The sequence below is a fragment of the Ailuropoda melanoleuca genome, chromosome 10, assembly GCF_002007445.2.
Source record: "Ailuropoda melanoleuca isolate Jingjing chromosome 10, ASM200744v2, whole genome shotgun sequence".
NCBI classification, from domain to species: Eukaryota; Metazoa; Chordata; class Mammalia; order Carnivora; family Ursidae; genus Ailuropoda; species Ailuropoda melanoleuca.
In genome coordinates, this window is record NC_048227.1 from 65,095,363 (window position 1) to 65,116,740 (window position 21,378).

Below are 21,378 nucleotides of genomic sequence, written 5' to 3' on the forward strand. Positions count from 1 at the left end.
TGGGATTTCCCCACAGCATTGGCACCTCCCTGTGCTGGGAAGTGCTCTGGGTGGCCAGGTCTCAACCAAGCTCCTCCCGCTGAAGCAGGCCCTGGGCCCAGGGCCTCTCTGCCTGCAGGATGCATCTGGCTGGCTGCTTGTTTGGTGTCCAGTTTACCCTCTCAGACCTTTTCAAACCTTTTTGAATGTGACCCATGGTAAGAAAGTTTGCATCACAACTCAGTACACAGGTGACTTTTACTACGTACGTGTGTGTGTGTGTGTGTGTGTGTGTGTGTGTGTGTATAATATATAAATATATAATGTACAAATATATAATATAATATAGAAGATAAATACATGAGTGAAAGTTGCATGAATCAGCCCTTGCATATAAGTCATGCTTTATACCCCACAATTTTCTGTTCTATTCCATTTCATTAAATTCCACTAAAAATATACTAGTCATAACCCATTATACTTATTTTACAATCTATTAATAGCTTATGACTTAAAATTTGAAAACTCTGCCTAACATTCTAATAAACACAAGATTCCTTTTCAGACAACGCTTTCTTAATATCCCTCTCAGATTTTGCCAGTGAAGGGACTGCTTCACTCTTTGAGGTGGCCTCTTTCTTCCATAACTTGAGTGTTTAGAGTACTTGTTCCTAAAACATATTAGGAAGCATTTTTTTTTTCATTAGGAAAGAGTGCAAGTCTATGATTGATGATTGCATTTCAGGTTTTCAGGGCTGAATGGAATAAATTCTGCAGCACATTATTTCCTCTTGGTGTCTAGAATAAAATCAACTACAGCTCGTTCGCTGTTTCAAAAAGGCAATTTCAATAAAACCCTTAGAAAGCATATTGCAGAAGGGAACAATTTTGATAAAGCATTAAAAAGTGGGAATCTTAAGTAAATATTAACCTTACTGAAGAGATTATAAGAGAAAGTAAATATCTTTTCATGTATCCTAGCACCTTAAAGTCTGCCTCATTTTGGTTTTGCTATTTTCCGACCATTAGGGTGGCAAGGTTTAGCAATTTGAGTACAGTTTTTGTTTTGTTAAGTTGTCCTTCACTTTTTAAACTTTTATTGCCGGTAATTCTTTGCTCTTTTGCATGTTGTGTTGTCAGAATATTAGGGGATTGCTCTTTAAAATAAATGGGAGTGGGGCACCTGGGTGGCTCAGTCAGTTAAGCGTCTGCCTTGGGCTCAGGTCATGATCCAAGGGTCCTGGGATCAAGCCCTGTGTGGGGCTCTCTGCTCAGCAGGAAGTCTGCTTCTCCCTCTTCCTCTGCCCCTCCCTGGCTTGTGCTCTCTTCCTCTTTCTCTCAAATAAATAAGTAAAATCTTTTTTTAAAAATGGGGTAAGGTCGTGTTCAAGTGGTGGCGGGAAGATGGCAGGTACAGGATGGCAGTGATGGCTGGTCAGATTCTTTACGGTCAGTGTATTCATTGCTGGGGCAGCTGGGTGGCTTAAAACAAATAAATGGAGGCTTGTAGTCTGAAATCCACTTGTCAGTGGGGTTGGTTCCTTCTGGAGGCTCCAAGGGTGGAACTGGCCCATGCCACTCTCCTAGCTTCAGGTGGTTGTAGGGCAACCCTTGGCATTTCTTGCCTTGTAGACACATCACTCATCTGTCTCTCACACATACCATCCACCACCCATACATGTATACTTCTTATCCCTCTATCCTTCAATACAGATATGTTGTAATTTTAGTTAGATGAATTTTAAGTATTTGCATATTTTAACAAGGCAAACGTTATTGACACCTAAACCCTATTGTATACTATGATCTCGCTTCAATTTGTGTACAACTTTTGTTTTCTTTAGGATTAATAACAGCTTTCTTGTTTTGTTGGTTTCCTATATATTTATCACTAATTTTCAACCAGACTCTCACCCAGTTACATAAATCTTCTCTCAGTCAATTCACACAAGACGTTCTTAATGGCATTTTAGGTTTCCCTCGCTACCCAAAAATAGAGCTTTTCTGTAAAAACTTACTTAAGCTGAAATGGCATCAAGCAAAGAACCATTTACCATTAATTTATATGGAAATATTTTTTAGTGTGCTCAGACCCAAAAAATAAACTGTCTTAGGCTGTTCCGATAACTTAGGACGCAACTGGCTAACAGTGCACAAAGTAAATCCAGATAAGGCCCAGATGCTCAGACAGTTTTGGCCGCCTGCTGCAGAGATACCTAGTGTAGTTCCCAGGGAAGCCGCCTGGTGGCGCCACGGTCTCTGCTTGGTTGTGCGCTGCCCTCCCCGTCGCTTACTACAAGGCAAATGCTGAATGCTGTTTTCCACTTTTCATCTTTTGTTGTCAAAGGGAAAATCCTCTTCAGATTTCTTTCGTTAGCAAAACATGCGTACTAATGTAGGTCTTTCAAAAAGTGAAGTTGCGTAATTCAAACTTTGGGAAGGTGGGGGATACCTGTATTCTCATCAGTTCATCTTGAGGAAGTAGCTGCCCGAGCCTTTTGACTTGCTGTGATCTAGCTCTGCTGTACAGCTGTTGACTTGTTCTCCTGTTCTGTCTTGTGTTGGAGTCCCTGTGCTGTGAGGATCGCGTTGTCCTCTTCCTAATTTGGTGGGGAAATTCTCCATTGGTTCCCCCCCAAAAAAGTGTCCGTGAGAGGTAAATTTCGAAAACTTCGATGTCTGCATGTGTTTATTCTGCCCTTGAGCTTGAATGTGGCTTGGCTGGGTATGGAATTATAACCTGGAAATTGTGTCTCCCTGAGTTTTGAAGGCGTTGTTCCATTGTCTTCTTCGAGCTTCTAGTGTGCTGTTGAGAAGTCTGATCCCACTCTGATTCTTGATGCTTTGAATGAAACCTGATTTTCCTCTCTGAAGCTTTTTTGGATCTTTTCTGTCCCCATTGTTGTGAAATCCTGGGTCTTGGTTTGGGGTGGGTCTCTTTTCAGTCACGTCCTCTGCATCTGATGGACTCCTTCGGTCTTGAAACTCCTGCGTTGTTCTAGGAGATTTTCTTGATATATTTTATTTCTACCCCTTCGTTTTTCTTTGTTTTCATTTTTGGTTCTCTTCTTATTCAAATATTCAACCTCTGGGGCCAATCCTCTAATTTTCTTTTCCATTTTCTATTTCATTGTCTCATATCTGTCTTTCTTAATATTTCTTCAACTTTCATTCAGCCCTTCTTTGGAACTTGTCTTCCTGTTATTTTTCATTTTCAAGAGTTCCTTTTTGTTTTCAATTTTTTTTCTAACTGCATAATTTTTTTCCCAAGTTGCATTTATCATTTTGTTAATCTGGACCTTTTCTTTCCTACGTGGGATTTCCTTAAATCTCTGGTAGTCATTAACTGCCTATTCATATATGTAAAATTTTATATTAGCTTCCTCTTGTGGCTGAAACAAATTACCACAGACATAGTGACTAAAACAATACAGACTTATCTTACACAAGATAAGGTGTAAGGTTAGAACTCTAACTTGGGTCTCACTGAGATAAAATTATGGTGCTAGTAGGACTGCATTTCTTTTCGGAGGCTCTGGTAAGGGCTTTGTCTAGCTTCTAGAGGCCACATAAATTCCGTTGCTCTTGTCTCCCTTCCTACACCATCTAAGCCTGTCACATTGACTCTCTCTGATTTTTCCTCTGTAGTCACATCTCTTTATGACCACAGCCAGGAAAGATTCTTTGCTTGCTTATTTATTTATTTATTTGTTTATGTATTTATTTATTTATTTGAGAGATGGGGGAAGGGTAGAAGGAGAGAAAGAGTGAATCCTAAGCGGGCTGCATGGCCAGTGTGGAGCCCAACACAGGGCTTGATCTTACAACCCTGAGATCATGACCTGAGCTGAAATCAAGAGTCAGGTGCTTAACAGGCCGAGCTACCCAAGTGCCCCTGGGAAAGATTCTTTGCTTTTAAAAACTTACATGATTGGATTTGTTTCACCTTGATAAACTAGGATAATCCACCACTGCAATCCTTAATTTAATCACATCATCACAGTCCCCTTTGCCATGGAAAGTAATAGGGGCGTCTGGGAGGCTCAAATGGTTAAGCGTCTGCCTTTCCCTTGGGTGATGATCTCCAGGTCCTGGGATCAAGCCCCACATCAGACTCCCAGCTCAGCGGGGAGTCTGCTTCTCCCTCTCCCTCTTCCTCCCCCTTGCTTGTGCTCTCTCTCTCTCAAATGAGTAAATAAAATCTTTAAAAAAAAAAAAGTAATATATCCATAGATTCTGGGAGTTAGGATGTAGATGTCTTTGAAGGCACCGTTTTTCTGCCTACCACAGATTCTAAACAGCTCATTGTCCATTCTATGTGTGTGCTGGGGAGAAGGTTTCATGCCCTATAAGGTTGATAACAATTTGGCTCCCCTCTTTCCTTAGGAAACCTCTGATGTCAGAATTTTAAATCTCTATTCTAGGTCATAGAGCACTTAGCCTTTATGTACATGTGATGTTTGAAATAGACAACAGTTTTAATTTTGTGTGTTACAAAATTTATATTGGATTTTAGAAGATTAATAAATATATGAACATACACACAGTTATACTAATCAGCTACTGTCAGAGCGAACATTTATACATTGTCATTTTTTACTGAAATTTTTAATTTAAAAACTTTCAAATATGCATTGAAGTTAAAGAATTAGGTAGTTAATATCTACTTATGTATTCAGTTCCTGGATTAAACAATTATTTGTTTTTCCAGAGTCAGTTTTGCCTTGGTTAATTTTTCTCTTACTACTTGTCTGTTTTGTGTTTCATAGATTTTTGTCTTTATTATTTGTTTACTACTGTTAATATTGGCTTTAATTTGCTCTTCCTTTCTAGTTCTTAATGGGGAAGCTTAAATCACTGATTTTTTAAAAAAGATTTATTTATTTATTTGAGAGAGCTCACATATTAAGTGAGCGTGGGGGAGAGGGGCAGAAGAAGAGACTCTTCAAGCAGACTCCCTGCTGAGCTGGGCGCCAGATGTGGCTAGATCCCCGAGATCATGACCTGAGTCAAACCCAAGAGCTGACATGCAACCAATTGACCAGGCACCCCTTAGATCATTGTTTTTTTTGTTTTTTGTTTTTTTAAACTTTTTTTTTTTTTAAAGATTTTATTTATTTATTTGACAGGGATAGAGACAGCCAGCGAGAGAGGGAACACAAGCAGGGGGAGTGGGAGAGGAAGAAGCAGGCTCACAGCAGAGGAGCCTGACGTGGGGGCTCGATCCCATAACGCCGGGATCACGCCCTGAGCCGAAGGCAGACGCTTAACCGCTGTGCCACCCAGGCGCCCCTAGATCATTGTTTTTATACCTTTTTCTTTTGTCCTCTCTCTCTCTCTTTTTTTTTTTTTTTTTACAGATTTTATTTTGTTATTTGAGAGAGAGAGAGTACACAAGCGGGGAGGAGGGGCAGTGGGAAAGGGAGAAGCAGACTCCCTGATGAGCAGGGAGCCCAGGATCCCCAAGGTCACAACCTGAGCCGAAGGCAGACACTGAACCAACTGAGCCATCCAGGCACCACTTTTGTTTTCTTTTTTAAGAAAGAGAGAGCATGCATGCACCCACATGAGCATGCAAGGGTGGGGGGAAGGTACAGAGGGGGAGGGAAAGAAAATCTTAAGCAGGCTCCATGCCCAGTGCAGAGCCCAACCCTGACATCATGAACCGGGCCAAAATCCAGTCAGACACTTAACTGACTGAGCCATCCAGGCACCCCTCCTTTTTCTTTCCTCTAAGGAGGACTGCATTAGCTGCATCCCACAAATTCAGACATGTTATATTCTCATTATCACTTGCAGTAATTTGTATTTGTAATTTGTTCTTTGATCCATGAGTTATTTAGAAGTGAGTTGCTTGTATATGTTTTCAACTTTTCTAGGTATCTTCCTCTTACTACTACTTTAATGCCTTTGTTGCAAAAGCATATACTTAAAATGATTTCGGTCCTTTGATATTTATTGCAACTTGTTTTGTAGCCCAGCATTAAGTAGGCTTTGGTGAATATTCCATGTGCCTTTAAAATAATGTGTGTGCTCAAAAAACTACTAGAACTGATAAATGAACTCAGTAAAGTCACAGGGTACAAAATCCATGTTCAAAAATCTTTTGCATTTCTATACACTAATAATGAAGCAGCAGAAAGAGAAATTAAGAAAACAATCCCATTTACAATTGCACCAAAAATAATGAAGTACCTAGGAATAGATTTAACCAAAGAAGTGAAAGACCTGTACTCTGAAAATTATAAAACATTAATGAAAGAAACTGAAGACAACACAAAGAAATGGAAAGACATTCCATGCTCACGGATTGGAAGAACAAGTATTGTTAAGATGTCTGTACTACCCAAAGCAATCTACACATTTAATACAATCAAAATATCAGCAGCATTCTTTACAGAACTAGAACAAATAATCCTAAAATTGGTATGGAACCAAAAGACCCCAAATAGCCAAAGCAATCTTGAGAAAGAAAAGCAAAGCTGGAGGCATCACAATTCTGGACTTCCAGTTATACTGCAAAGCTATAGTAATCGGAGCATCTGGCTGGCTCAGTGAGAGGAACATGTGACTCTTGATCGCAGGATCCTGAGTTCAGCCCCACATTGGGTGCAGAGATTACTGAAATAAATGAAACTTAAAAAAAAAAAAAAAACCACAACCCAAACTGTAGTAATCAAAACAGTATAGTACTGGGGCAGAAATAGACACATAGATTAATGGAACAGAATAGAAAACCTGAAAATAAACCCACAATTTTATGGCCAATTAATCTTCAATGAAGGAAGAATGAATATCCAACGGGAAAAAGACAGTTTCTTCAACAAATAGTGTTGGGAGAGCCACCTGTAAAAGAATGAAACTGGACCACTTTCTTTCACCATACACAAAAATAAACTCAAAATTGATCATGTACCTAAATGTGAGACCTGAAGAACTGATACAACTCAATACCCCCCCAAAAAAGATTCGATTAAAAAATGGGCAGAAGACATGAACATTTCCCCAAAGACATCCAGATAGCCAACAGATACAAGAAAAGATGCTCAGCATTGCATTTCCTTCATCAGGGAAATGCAAATCAAAACTACAATGAGATATCACCTCACATCTCTCGAAATGGCTAAAATAAAAAACACAAGAAACAAGTGTTGGGGAGGATGTGGAGGAAGAGGAATCCTCGTGAACTGCTGGTAGGAATGCAAACTGATGCAGCCACTGCAGGAAACAGTATAGAGGCTCCTCAGAAAGTTAAAAATAGAACTATCCTATGACCCAGTAATCACACTATTGGGTACTTACCCCCCAAATTTAAAAACACTAATTCATTCACCATTACGTTTACTGAAGAATTATTTACAATAGCCAAATTATGGAAGCAGCCTAAGTGTGCATTGATGGATGAATGGGTGGGGAGGATGTGGTAGGTATATACAATGGAATATTATTCAGTCATAAAGAAGTGGGTCTTGCCATTTACAACAATATGGATGGAGCTAGAAAGTATAATGCTAAGTGAAATAAGTCAAATACCATATGATTTCACTCATATGTGAAATTTAAGAAACCAAGTAAATGAGCAAAGAGAGAGAAACCAAGAAACAGATTCTTAACTATAGTGAACAAACTGATGGTTACCAGAGGGACGGTGGGAGGGAAGATGGGTGAAATAGGTAAAGGGGATTAAGAGTACACTTATGATGAGTACTGAGTAACATATAGAATTATTGAATCACTATATTGTACACCTGAAACTAATAGAACATTGCATGTTAACTATAGTGGAATTAAAATAAAAAAGTGTGTGTGCTTTCTACAGTTGTTGGATGTAGTGGTTTATAAAGGTCGATTAAATCGCGTTGGTTGATAGTACTGTTCAAATATTTTATATCCTTACTAATTTTTTTCTTTTTCTATCAGTCCATAGAAGAAGAGTATTAAAATCTCCAGCCGTAATTGCAGATGTTTTTTTTTCTTTCTTTAGTTTTTTTTTTTTTTTGATTTTATTTGTTTGAGAGAGAGAGAACATGAAAGAGAGAGAGGGAGCACAAGTGGGGGTGGGGGAGGCAAAGGGAGAGGGAAAAGCAAACTCCCCGCTGAGCAGAGAGATTGACACGGGACTTGATCCCAGGACCCTGGGATCATGACCTGGGTGAAAGGCAGACACCTAACCGACCGAGCCACCCAGGTGCCCTCTTTCTTTAGTTTTGCCAATTTTTGCTTTATATATTTCTGAAGGCCAATTAGGAAGGTGCATAAACATTCAGGATTGTTATATTTTCATGGTGAATCAACACATTTTCATTATAAAACTTACCTTTTTTTTCTGGTAATATTCCTATCTTAAAGCCTACATTGATATTAATCTAACCATTCCCACATTTTTTTCATGTTTATCTTTTCTCATCTTTTACTTAAAACCTGTTTGTTGTGTCTATATGTTAAGGTATGTCTTTGTAAATATATTTCCATTTTGCTTTTTTATATACACTCTGGTAATCTCTTTACATGGTGGGTTTATCTATTTACATTTATTGTAATTAGCAATGATTGGGTTCAAATGTACTAACTTGGTATTTGTTTTCTAATTATCTCTTCTGTTTTTGTTCCTCTATTTTTCCCCTCCTGCCCTCATTTATTTTAGTCAGGTATTTTTTAGTATTTCATTCTATTGTTTCTAATAGCTTTGAGCTATACTTTGAGTTACCCTAGTAGTTGCTATGAATTACATTATTTATAAGATATAAATTATACCTCTTCAGAAAAGATGTAGAAACCTTAACAGCAGTGTAATTCTATTTACTTCCCCCTTTTATGCTCCAATATTATACTTCTGCATTTGTTATAAACCTCACAGTACATTGTTACTTGTATTTTCTTTAAAGAGACACTCATCTTTCTTAAAAGTTTAGAATGAATGAGTATTCATACACCCATATAAATACAAAAGAGGAAAAATTATATATATATACACACACACATACCCACATGATTATCCTTTTTGGTATTCTTGATCCCTCTGTATAGAGTCCCGTTTTCATTTGTTATCATTTCCATCAGCCTGAATTCAATCTTTTAGCATTTCATGTAACACAGTTTGCTAGTAACAAAGTTTCTGAGGTTTCAATTTATCTTAAAATTAAAGCTTTCATTCACGCTCATATTTTCCACCTTTATTGAGGTATAATTGACGAGTGAAACTGTACTGTATTTAAGGTGTACAACATGGTGATTTGACATACATATTCATTTGTGGAAGAATACCCATCATCAAGTTAATTAACACACCCATCACCTCACTTATTTACTTTTTTTTTAAATGAGAACACTTGAGTTCTACACTCTTAGCAAATTTCAGTTATACAACATGGTGATATCAGCCATGGTCATTATTTACTTCAAATCATCAGATCTTATTCCCCAGACCCTGGCAACAGTCATTCTCTCTGTTTCTATGAGTTTGACTTTTTAAGAAAGATTTTACATATACTGTGCAATATTTGTCTTTCACTGTGTGAATTATTTCACTTAGCTTAATATCTTCCAGGTTCATCCACCTTGGCACAAATGGTAGGATTTCCTTCTTTTTTTATGGCTGAATAATATTCTTCTGTGTGTGTGTGTGTGTGTACACACGTGTATGTGACATTTTCTTTATCCATTCATTTGTTGACAGGCATGGGTTGTTTCCATGCTTGGGTATTGTGAATAATGCCACAGGGAACATGGGAGTGCAGATATCTCTTCAAGATACTGATTTAGTTTCCTTTGCATATATACCCAGAAGTGGGATTGGTAGATCATAGGGTATTTCTGTTTTTAATTTTTTGAGGAAACTCCATTCCATTTTCCATAGTGTCTGTTCCAGTTTATGTTCCCACCAACAGTATATCAGAGTTCCCTTTTTTGTACATCTTCACAAGTATTTTTCTCGTGTCTTTTTGATAATACCCATTCTAATAGGTATGAAATGATCATCTCATCGTGGTTTTGGTTTGTATTTCCCTGGCGATTAATGATTTGAGTACCTTTTCATTTACTTGTTGTATATATTATTTGGAAAAATGTATATATTATTTTGGAAAAAATGCCTAGTTCTTCTGCCCGTTTTTTAATTGGGTTATTTATTATTTTGCTATTGAGTTGTGTGAGTTCCTTGTATATTTTAGATATTAACCCATTATCAGATATGTTTTGCAAATATTTTCTTGAATTCCATAGGTTGCCTTTGATGGTTTTCTTTACTCTGCTTTCCACCCCCCCCCCCAAAGCATTTTAATTTTGATGTTGTTCTACTTGCCTGTGCTTTTGGGGTCAAATCCAAAAAAATCCTTTCCAAGACCAGAATCAAGGAGTTTTTTTGCTGTGTTTTTTTCTAGAGGTTTTATGGTTTTAGTTCTTATGTATACGTTTGGTCCATTTTTGGTTGATTTTTGTGTATAGTTATAAGATAGGGGTCCAGTTTCATTCTTTCTCATGAGGCTACCCAGTTTTCTCAACACCATTTATTGAAGACACTCTTCTTTTTCCCATCGTATATTCTTGGCTCTTCTGTCAGAAATTCATGTGCCATATATGCATGAATTTATTTCTGGGCTCTCTATTCTTCATTGATCTAAATGTATGTTCTTATGTCAATGCTATACTGTTCGATTACTGTGGCTTTTTTCTTCTTCTTTTTTTTTTTTAAGATTTTATTTATTTATTTGACAGAGAGAGAGCCAGCAGGAGAGGGAACAGAGGCAGGGGGAATGGGAGAGGAAGAGGCAGGCTCCCAGCAGAGTAGGGAGACTGATGTGGGGCTCGATCCCAGCACCCTGGGATCACGCCCTAAGCCAAAGGCAGACACTTAACGACTGAGCCACCCAGGTGCCCCCCCCCCTTTTTAAGATTTATTTGTCAGAGAGAGAGAGAACAAGCAGTGGGAGAAGTAGGATCCCCACTGAGAAAGGAGACTGATGCAGGGCTTGATCCCAGGATCCTGGGATCATGACCCGAGCTGAAGGCAGATACCCAACCGACTGAGCCTTTATTTCTATGAAAAATGCCTTTGGAATTTTGATAAGGATTGCATTGAACCTATGGATGGCTTTGGGTAGTATGAACAGTGAGGACACCAGCAAAAAGCCCGGCCTCTCCATCCAGATGTTACCTATGATGAAGTACTCTGGGCAGACTTCTGAGACTCTCTGCTTCCCTCACCTCCCAGTCAACCGGTGACTCATTTCTGGCTGCTGTGAGCCCATGACTGGCTTCTCTCCACTAGCCCCTGCCCAGGAGCGCTGGTGTTAGCTACCTCAGAAGAACTGGCCAGCCAGCTGGCCCGCCAGCCTGAGCCCCAGCCCCTTCCTCAAAGTATTTTTGAAGTGGTTGAATTGTAGAGATGGGTATCTGGAGAGCTAGAGAGGTGGTGGGAATGGGGAGAAGGTGAGGAAGTTTCACTGGCTGGTACCTCATCTTTCCACAGAGGAAGCAATTGATGGCCACTCAGCCTCATAAAGCAGGGTTTGGTTTCTAACTTCAAAAAAAATAATTAGTTCTTTCAATTCATGAGCATGGGATATCTCCCCATTTATTTGTATGTTCTTCAATTTCTTTCATCGGTGTTTTATAATTTTTCAGTGTCAAGATCACTTACTCCCTTGATTAAATTTATTCATAGGGTTTTTTTATGCTATTGTAAATGGGATTTTTCTTAATTTCTCTTTCTGATAGTTCATTGTCAGTATATAGAAACACAACTAATTTTTATATATTGACTTTGTATCCTGCAGCTTTACTAAATTTGTTTATTAGTTCTAACAGTTTTTTTTTTACTTCCTCCTTTCTGATTTGGATACTTTTATTCTTTCTTTCTTTTCTTTTCTTTTCTTTTCTTTTCTTTTTTCTTTTCTTCTTTCCTTCCTTCCTTCCTTCTTTCCTTTTCTTTTTTCTTTTCTTTTCTTTTCTTTTCTTTCTTCTTCNATGTTGTAGATTTCTTTTTTTTTTTAAAGATTTTATTTATTTATTCGACAGAGATAGAGACAGCCAGTGAGAGAGGGAACACAAGCAGGGGGAGTGGGAGAGGAAGAAGCAGGCTCATAGCAGAGGAGCCTGATGTGGGGCTCGATCCCACAACGCCGGGATCACGCCCTGAGCCGAAGGCAGACGCTTAACCGCTGTGCCACCCAGGCGCCCCTCTTTCTTCTTTTCTTGTTCTTTTCTTTTCTCTTCTCTTCTTTTCTTTTTTCTTTTCTTTCTTTTCTTTTTCTTAATTGCTCTGTCTGCTACTTCCAGTACCATGCTGAATAAAAATGGTGAGAGTCAGCATCCTTCTTTTGTACCTAATCTTAGAGGAAGAACTTTTCGCTTTTCCTGTTGAGTATGATGTTAGCTGTGGGCTTGTCATGTATGGCTCTTATTATGTTGTGGTATGTTCCTTCTATACCCAGTTTGCTGAGTTTTTATGGCGAAAGGATATTGAACTTTGTCAAATGATTTTTCTGCATTTGTTGAGGAGATCATATGATTTTAATCCTTCATCTTGTTAATGTGACTATATCACATTTATTGATTAATCTTTTCAAAAGACCAGCTCTTAGTTTCATTGATATTTTCTATTGTCTTTTTAGTCTGTTTTATTTATTCCTGCCTCATCTTCATTATTTCCTTCCTTCTACTAAATTTGGGCTTAATTTGTTCTTTTTCTAGTTCCTTGAGATGTAAAGTTAGCTTGTTTATTTGGGATCTTTCTTTTTTCTTAGTGTAGGCTTTCATTGTTATGAACTTCCCTCTTAGAACAGTTTTTGCTGCGTATGTTGTGTTTCCATTTTCATTTGTCTCAAGATATTTTTTGATTTCCCTTTTGTTTCCATCTTTGACTCACTGGTTACTTAGGAGGGTGTTGTTTAATGTTCACATATTTGTGAATTTTCATGTAATTGATTTCTAGTTTCCTGCCATTGTGGTTGGAAAATATGCTACTATGATTTTAATTTTCTTAAATTTGTTAAGAGTCATTTTGTATCTAACATATGATCTATGCTGTGGAATGTTCCACATGGGCTTGAGAAGAGTGTGTATTCTGCTAATGTTGGATGAAATGTTTTATATTATATATATATATATATGTCTTTATGTATATCTGGTCTAATGTATTGTTTTTGTTTTTGTTTTTTTGGTCTAATATGTAGTGTAAGTACAATTTTCCTTACTCATTTTTTGTCTGGATGATCTATTCATTGTTGAAAATGGGGTGTTGAAATTTCCTACTATTATTGTATTGCTCTGTTTCTTCCTTCAGAACTGTTAATATTTGCTTTATATACTTAGGTGTTCCTATGTTGGGTGCATAAATATTTACAAATGTTATATCCTCTTGATAAATTGACCCCTTTATCATTATTTAATGACCTTCTTTGTCTCTTCTTACTATCTGGCTTAAAGTTTATTTTATGTGATCTGAGTATAGCTACTCCTGCCCTCTTTTGCTTTCCATTTGCATGCAATATCTTTTCCCATAACTTCACTTTGAGTCTATATGTCCTTAAAGCTGAAGTGAGTCTCTTGTAGGCAGCATATAGATGGTTCTTTTTAAAAATCCATTTATCTTCTCTGTTTCTTGATTGGAGAATTTAATCCATTTACAATTTAAAGTATTTATTGATAGATATGGACTTACTTGTTAATTGTTTTCTGGTTTTTTAGTTCTTTTGTTCCTTTCTTCTTCTCTTACTTTCTGATTCGATGATTTTCTATAGTGATTCCTTTCTCTTTGGGTTCTCTGCTATAGGTTTTCTGCTTTGTGGTAAACAAAAGGCTTACACTTATAGTTTTAGCAGTCTGTTTTAAGTTGATAACTTCACTTGCAACACATATAAAAACTCTACATTTTTACAATTCTCTCCACCACAATTTATGTTTTCAGTGTCACAATGTACATTTTTTAATATTGTGTATCCATTAACAAATTATTATAGTTATTTTTAATATTCTTCTTTTAAAATTTATGCTAAAGTTGTAAGTGATTTACTTACCACCATTACATAATTAGAATATTCTGAATTTAAGTATATATTTATTTTTACCTGTGAGTTTTATACATGTTACTAGTTAACATCCTTTCATTTCAGCTTGAAGAAGTTCCTTTAACACTTCCTGTAAGGCTGGTTAGTGGTGACGAACTCCAGCTTTTGTCTGTCTGGAAAACTCTTTATCTCTCCTTCATTTCTCAAGGACACCTTTGCTGGGTAGTGCATTCTTGATTGGAAGTTTTTTTATTACAACACTTTGAATGTATCATCCCACTCCCTTCTGGCCTGAAAGTTTTCTGCGGAGAAATCTGCTCATAGTCTTATGAGGATTCTTTTGTATGTTAACAAGTTACTTTTGTTTTGCTACTTTTGAGATTCTTTATCTTTAATTTTGGACAATTTAAATGTATCTTGTGAGTCTCTTTAGAGTCATCTTTTTGTAACTCTTTGGGCTACCTGTATCTGGATGTCTGTATTTCCCCACTTTAGCCATTATTTCTTTGAATAAACTTCTGGCCTTTCCTCCCTCTTTTCTTTCTGAGAGCCCTATAATGTTTATATAGGTCTTCTTGATAGTGTCCTATAAGCCCCTTAAGCTATCTTTATCATTTTTTTAATTCTTTTTTCTTTTTGTTCCTCTGATTGGATAGATTCCACTTCCCTTGTCTATAAGTTAACTGGTCCTTCTTTCCACTCGATCTAGTCTGCTGATGAATCCCTCTTTGAGTTTTCCAGTTGGATTATTATATTCTTTAGCTCTATGATTTCCATTTGGTACTTTTTAATATTTTCTCCCTTTTTGTTGAAATGCTTACGTTTTCCATACATTGCTCTCCTGACTTTGGCAAGCATCTTTATGAAGATTATTTTAAACTCTCTGTCAGGTAATCATTCATCTTCATCTGATTAAGATTGCTTCCTAGAGATTTATCTTGTTCTTTTTTGGGAGCATTTGCCCTATTTGTTCATTTTATTTTGAATCAAATCCCAAATATTAATTTCATTTCAGTATTTATTTCTGACATATTTAATTTTAAATATTTGAAACATTTACATAGTTCACAATATGCCATGTCAGAATCATATTACAAATATTACAAATAATTCCATGATAAATAACCTTATGTGTATGTGCTTTTGTATTTGTGGAGGTGTATCTTTGGGGTAAATTTCTGTAAATGATATAACCAGATCTAAAGGTAAAATGTTTACATAATTGGGTTAAATTATTGCCAAACTCTACAGGAATTGTACTGTTTTGCACCCCTGACAACATTTTAAGAGGGTCCCTGTTTCTCTACAGCTTTTACTAAAGTGTTTGTCCTCCTTTGATTTTTTTACTAATCTGGATGTTGTTACCTTGTTGATTTAATTTACATTTCTTTTATTATAAGTGGAGATGAGAATTTGGGAGGGGAGATATTTACCTTTCTTTTTTGTTAGCTGTCTTTTTGTCTTTTGTTCATTTTTCTAATGAGATTTTTATATTTTTCTTAAATTTTAAGAGCTTTTTGTGTGTTTGGGTAATTGTAACTGTATTCAAGATATATGATGCAAATATTTTTTACCAGTTTTGTTTGATTTCCTTGTGGTGTTTTTTTTTTCTCCTATGCAAAAGTTGTTTTGAAACTTTTATATGTCCAAAATGATCACTTTATTTTTCTATTGTTTTCTGTTTTTGAATCATAGCTGGAAAGGCTTTCCCTTCTCCAGGTCACAATGGAATTCATGTTTTCTTCTAACAGTAGTATGATTTCATATTTTACATTGAGATGCCTAATTTATTTAGAGTTTATTTTGTTGTATTCTCTGAGGTTTGGATTTAACTTTATCTTTTTTCAAATGACTATCCAGTTGTTCCAATATAACTTGTTGAAAGTTACTTCTTTTCCCTATTTATTTTTGATGCTGCCTTTATCATGTACCAAATTTCCATATGTTTTGCTCCTTTTTCTGTTTTGCTTCATTAGTGTGTCTGTCTCTCCATATGTCAGTCCACTCAGTTTTGACTGGTAAAATTTTATAGCATGTTTTCTTCTCTGGCAGAGCTAATCACCCTCCATCATTGTTCTTTTTAGTTGACTTCCCTGGCTATTCTTGCATGCTTAATTTTTTTTCTTACAATCAAATTGACTGTTTCCAGGCATTGTTTCTTCTTCTGTTTTTCCCCAGGCATTGCTTCTAACATGGTTGTTGAATGCTTGCATAATCATTGACTAAAGCAATGACAGCAATAAGGCGTTCTACTAAACTCCTTGAAACATATTTTACATTGTACATATATAAATGTAAAGTATGTTAAACTTATAAAATTCCAAGGTACTTTTTTAAATGAGCAAAAGTCATTTGATTAAGCTTTGTGAACTATATAAGCAAATCTGTGTTATTCTCTCCTATTCTTTGTAGGTTTCAGGATTTCTCCATTATAATGGGTTCTTTGATAATTTTTCATTAGAATTTGATAGGTAAGGACTAACCCTAATCCTTTGAGCTCTGCCATTCCAACAACACAGAGGTCTTGTTATCAAATTTGAATCATCTTGCCTATCCTGTTTCTCCCTCTTATCTTTTCAGGCTGGACACTAGCCCAGGCTGGACACTAGCCCACTGGTCAGTTAAAAGAGATTACGATTATAAATGCTGTTTGATTCTGTTTAAATATAGTATGCTTGGATGGCATACTTGGATGTTTAAATATATTATGCTTGGATGGCATACTTGGTTAAGACTTTGTGTCAGTGAATTAAACATTGGAATAATGACATAGCAGTGCCTTTTCCCATTTAACAATACTGCTCTACATTTAATTCACATTAGCTTGGTATATTTTGACATTCAAATTAATTCATTTTCACTACACATTATTTAGAATACTTTTTTTAAGTAATAAAGAATATTCTCTTTAGTTTCTGTCTTTGCATAGTTGATTCCTCAATATTCCACTTGAGTGAAGCCAACCTGACCTAAATTTTTGTATTTTAGAATTTAATACTTAGGATACTGAATTCTAAGCTTTCAAATGAAATTAAGTGGTAGTGTTCTGCTAGTAATCTAGTAATTTAATGAATATAGAAATATGGGTAGTGGGAGAAAGTATTTTTACATTTTAGGGCTGATAAATTATTTTTCTTGAAGATTTTTTTTTTTAAGATTTATTTATTTTGGAGAGAGAACAAGCGAGAGCATGGGAGATAGGGGGAGAGGGAGAAAGAGTCTTAAGCAGACTCTGAGTGCAGAGCCTGACATGGAACTTGATTTCATGACCCTGAGATCACGATCTGAGCTGAAACCAAGAGTCAGATGCTCAACCGACTGTGCCACCCAGGCGCCCTGATTTCTTAATATACAGTCAGTTTCCAATCTATCATGCTGTTGTCCTTCCAGCACTACTTTTACCAAATAGGGAATAAAGTAGATGTTGAAAAAAGAGAGCTCATTGTCCATTTTTGTTTATTGTAGCCCTGTCCAGCTTAAGGAGCTGATGGTTCTGAGTGTGCAAATTCAAGCCCACTAGCCCCTGTACCAACTATACCTGGAGTAGTACATTAGGAGCCCCAGGCTGAGCAGGCATCTGTGGGGAGAGGAAGAGTTGTTCCAGGCATTCNTAAGGAGCTGATGGTTCTGAGTGTGCAAATTCAAGCCCACTAGCCCCTGTACCAACTATATCTGGAGTAGTACATTAGGAGCCCCAGGCTGAGCAGGCATCTGTGGGGAGAGGAAGAGTTGTTCCAGGCATTCTGTATGATGGGTGTCTCATGTTCCTTGAGTGGATCTTGAGCAACCGTATGAACACAGAGTCATGGTATCTCTTCTTCTAATGTCTGTCTCTTTTCTCACATTTCTTGCCTTGTATGTCCCTTGGTGTCATGGACATGGCTGGGCTTGGAACCCTGGATTGTATTCTGCACAAGTGCCTTTCTGCCTGGTTCTTGGTAGGTCTGCTAACTCTATCACTTTCTTCTGGCTGGGTTCTATTGCAAACTTGGTGACTTTCTTTGAAAGCACTGTGCTTTCCTTCACCAGCAACAAGTAAAACAATTCTAGATTCAGATAGTCTTGGATTCCATTCTTGGCTCCATCATTTAACTTAACTTTGTGATCTTAAACATGGAATTTTCCTATCTAAATACCAGTTTTACAGTTTGTAAAATGGGCATGTAATAACCTAATACGAGTTTTGAGGATTAGATGAAATAAAGTATATAAAGGGCTTGGCACATACTATGTGCTTACTTAATATGAAATACAACTTCTCTCTTTCCTCCCAGCTTTAAACGGTGAATTTTGCTTGATGATGCAAATGCCACCCTTAGCCACCTGATCAAACGCTTGGAATATGGACACCCAGCCAGGCCAGAATTTAGCTGAATGTACCCCTTGGATACCTGGCCACCCACTCGGAGGTCCCTGTATCAAGTCTCTCTAATTTCCAGACTTACTCTGCTCTTCTTGGCAAGTCACTGTCAAGGCCCCAAGGTGCTTCAGAGGCAAGGCCACACAGCTTAGAAATCCACTTCCTTTGGCTAAATTATACGGGAATAACTTACAAAATTTAACATATTACTGACATTTAGCATTCATGGTTAGTTTTCATGTTTAACTTACAGAGGGGAAAAAAGATGAATCACAACTGCCATTAGTCATGTTTTTAAAAACAGTGGTAATACAGGACTCTCCTAACGTATTGGAAGTTGCTTCCAACACACAAAGACGTTTGGTCGAAAATTGAATAACTTTCTATCAGATTACTGTCTTCAGGACACTTTTAGAATGAATAGACTAATTTATGTTTTAAGATAGACTCGCCCTTATTTTGGCGTATTTGGGTGGTGTGACCAAGGGCAGAGGTGTGGCTTGTATACAAGTGAGGCTGGCGAAAGTGGAGTTGCTACTGCTCTGGCCTTCTTTCGTTTTCTCTTACATTCATATTGATATAAATATCTATTGTCTAAAATAAACCAGATTTTGTAACATGAATCTTCTACTTCCTGAGTGTACTAAGTAAATATGTTATGGGCTTATAAAACTATGTTGTCTCACAATGAGAAAAAGGATTGTTTGAGTTCTGCTTTTTGTAAAGGTTAAACAGTAGAGCTTCATTTAAATATAAAAGTACATAAAGTTGCCTATACCAAGGATCAAATCATGATCATACAGAAAAGCCTGCCATAAAATTGTTAGGCTGTAAAAAGTGCTAGGAAACAGGACTCCTAGCCATAATAACATTATAAAGGGCATTACGAGTTGCCCCATTGTTTCTAGTATTTATTTTTTGTATGCTATTGATTCATTTAAATACATATCAGTGATTTCTTGACCTCTCTTAGATTTTAGATACCGAGCTTCTGTTATTCCACATATTTACTTTAACAGTATTTGTGTAAATGAAATAAATATATAAAAAGTTAAACAAGATTATGTCAAGAGTATTCTGTGAACCTTGTAATCCTAAATGTTAATCTTTTCACAGATGGTTATTTTCTAAAGACTACATACCTATTAAAACCATATGAAAAAATTTAAATATAATTATTTGATCATTTTTAAATCTATACAAATAAAAATAGATGCCAACATTATTATTAGACTTCTTTTTATCAGTTTTTTTAAATCAAGGAAGCTGTCCAATTTTAAGTAATAGAGATTTAGATTGCCTGTTGTACTCTATAGATAATAGATAGTTCCAAAGGCATTTATGATAATGGAGGCAGTCTGTTCATATAAAGCTGGTATAAAAATTTGGGGGCGCCTGGGTGGCACAGCGGTTGGGCGTCTGCCTTCAGCTCAGGGCGTGATCCCGGCGTTACGGGATCGAGCCCCACATCAGGCTCCTCTGCTATGAGCCTGCTTCTTCCTCTCCCACTCCCCCTGCTTGTGTTCCCTCTCTCGCTGGCTGTCTCTATCTCTGTCAAATAAATAAATAAAATCTTTATAAAAAAAAAAAAAAGACTAAAAAAAAAATTTGAATCAATGAAGCTATTACATTTTGGAAAGATTTTTATGCCTCTTTTCTTCCTTTAACAGCATGATTCATGGAAGCAGCACATCTTGATAAGGCCTGTGCCTTTCCCCACTGACACCATACCCCCGAATTTAGGCAATTAATCATTTTCGTGTTCACATCATTCTGTGTCACATAGATTCACTTAAACTCATCTTTGAAAGTATTCTGGGCAGCACTTTTTAAACTTTTTGGAGTCAGAACTCTTACATTCTTAAAAAAGTAATGAAGACATCAAAGGATTTTGCTTGTCTGGACTGTATTGATAGTTAAATATCAATATTTATCATATTAAAAATGAAAGCCAGAAATATTTAAAATATGTATACGTTCATTGGAAAAGTCCATTTCTTTTTTTCCTTTAGGGTGAAAAGTCCATTTCATATTAACAATAAATAACATATTTTTAGGAAGAAATAACTGTATTTTTTAAAACAAAGTACTTAGTGTGAAGGAGGTCATTGTTTTACATTTCGCCTGTCTGTTATATTCGGTCTGTTGCAGTGTGGTGTTTTGGTTGACTTATATGAAGAAAATACAGCTGTGTCATATCAATATGTGATTGTAAAGGACAGTATTTTAAGAATCTTTTCAGATAGTTATGAATACTCTTTTTTTTTTTAAAGATTTTATTTATTTATTTGACAGAAAGAGAGAGACAGCCAGCGAGAGAGGGAACACAAGCAGGGGGTGTGGGAGAGAAAAAAGCAGGCTCCCAGCGGAGGAGCCTGATGCGGGACTTGATCCCAGGACTCTGGGATCACGCCCTGGGCGGAAGGCAGATGCTTAACGACTGAGCCACCCAGGTGCCCCTGAATACTCTTTTTTTTTTTTTTTTAAGATTTTATGTATTTATTTGAGAGAGAGAGAGAGCACGGGTGGAGGGGAGGGGCAGAGGGAGAAGCAGATGTGGGGCTCGATCCCAGGACTCCAGGATCATGACCTGAGCTGAAGGCAGATGCTTAATTGACTGAGCCACCCAGGTGCTCTTGCATATTCTTTAATACTATACTAGAACTTGAGAAGTGGTAGTTCCATAAAAGTTAATTTTCTATGGACTCTGGATCATAGAAATTAGTTTCCGTGTGGAATCTGAAACCATGTTATCTTTTAAGTGGCAGAAAAATCCATTGGTATATTTTGCACTTATAGTGGATCTTTTATCGGTGTATGGTTTTGTAATATCATGCCTTTTTTATTTTGAATGTTTGTTTGCTGAGTTATTCCAGTCTTCCAAGTGTTGATGTATTTAGTACTACAATATAAAAATAAATCACATTTGTTATCACTGACCTCATCAGAAAAATTTGTAAGTATTGGTAAACTCCACATGGCAGCAGAGACAAGTTTCTAAAATTGTTATTTTCTCTTTAAGAAGCTCAAATT

The 21,378-nt window shown here is 36.7% G+C and overlaps 1 protein-coding gene across 5 annotated transcripts in view; it reads left to right on the plus strand.

Moving 5' to 3' along the window:
* DSE (dermatan sulfate epimerase) overlaps positions 1-21,378 on the plus strand; it is an 82,036-nt gene that overhangs the window by 43,897 nt on the left and 16,761 nt on the right. The window contains exon 1 of one of the 5 annotated variants that reach the window (XM_019804721.2): positions 2,406-2,635. The exons of the other annotated variants lie outside the window; for them this stretch is intronic. The gene's annotated coding sequence lies outside the window, so the exon portion shown is untranslated. Of the gene's footprint in view, positions 1-2,405; positions 2,636-21,378 lie in introns of those variants that run through there. 5 annotated transcript variants of the gene reach the window in all.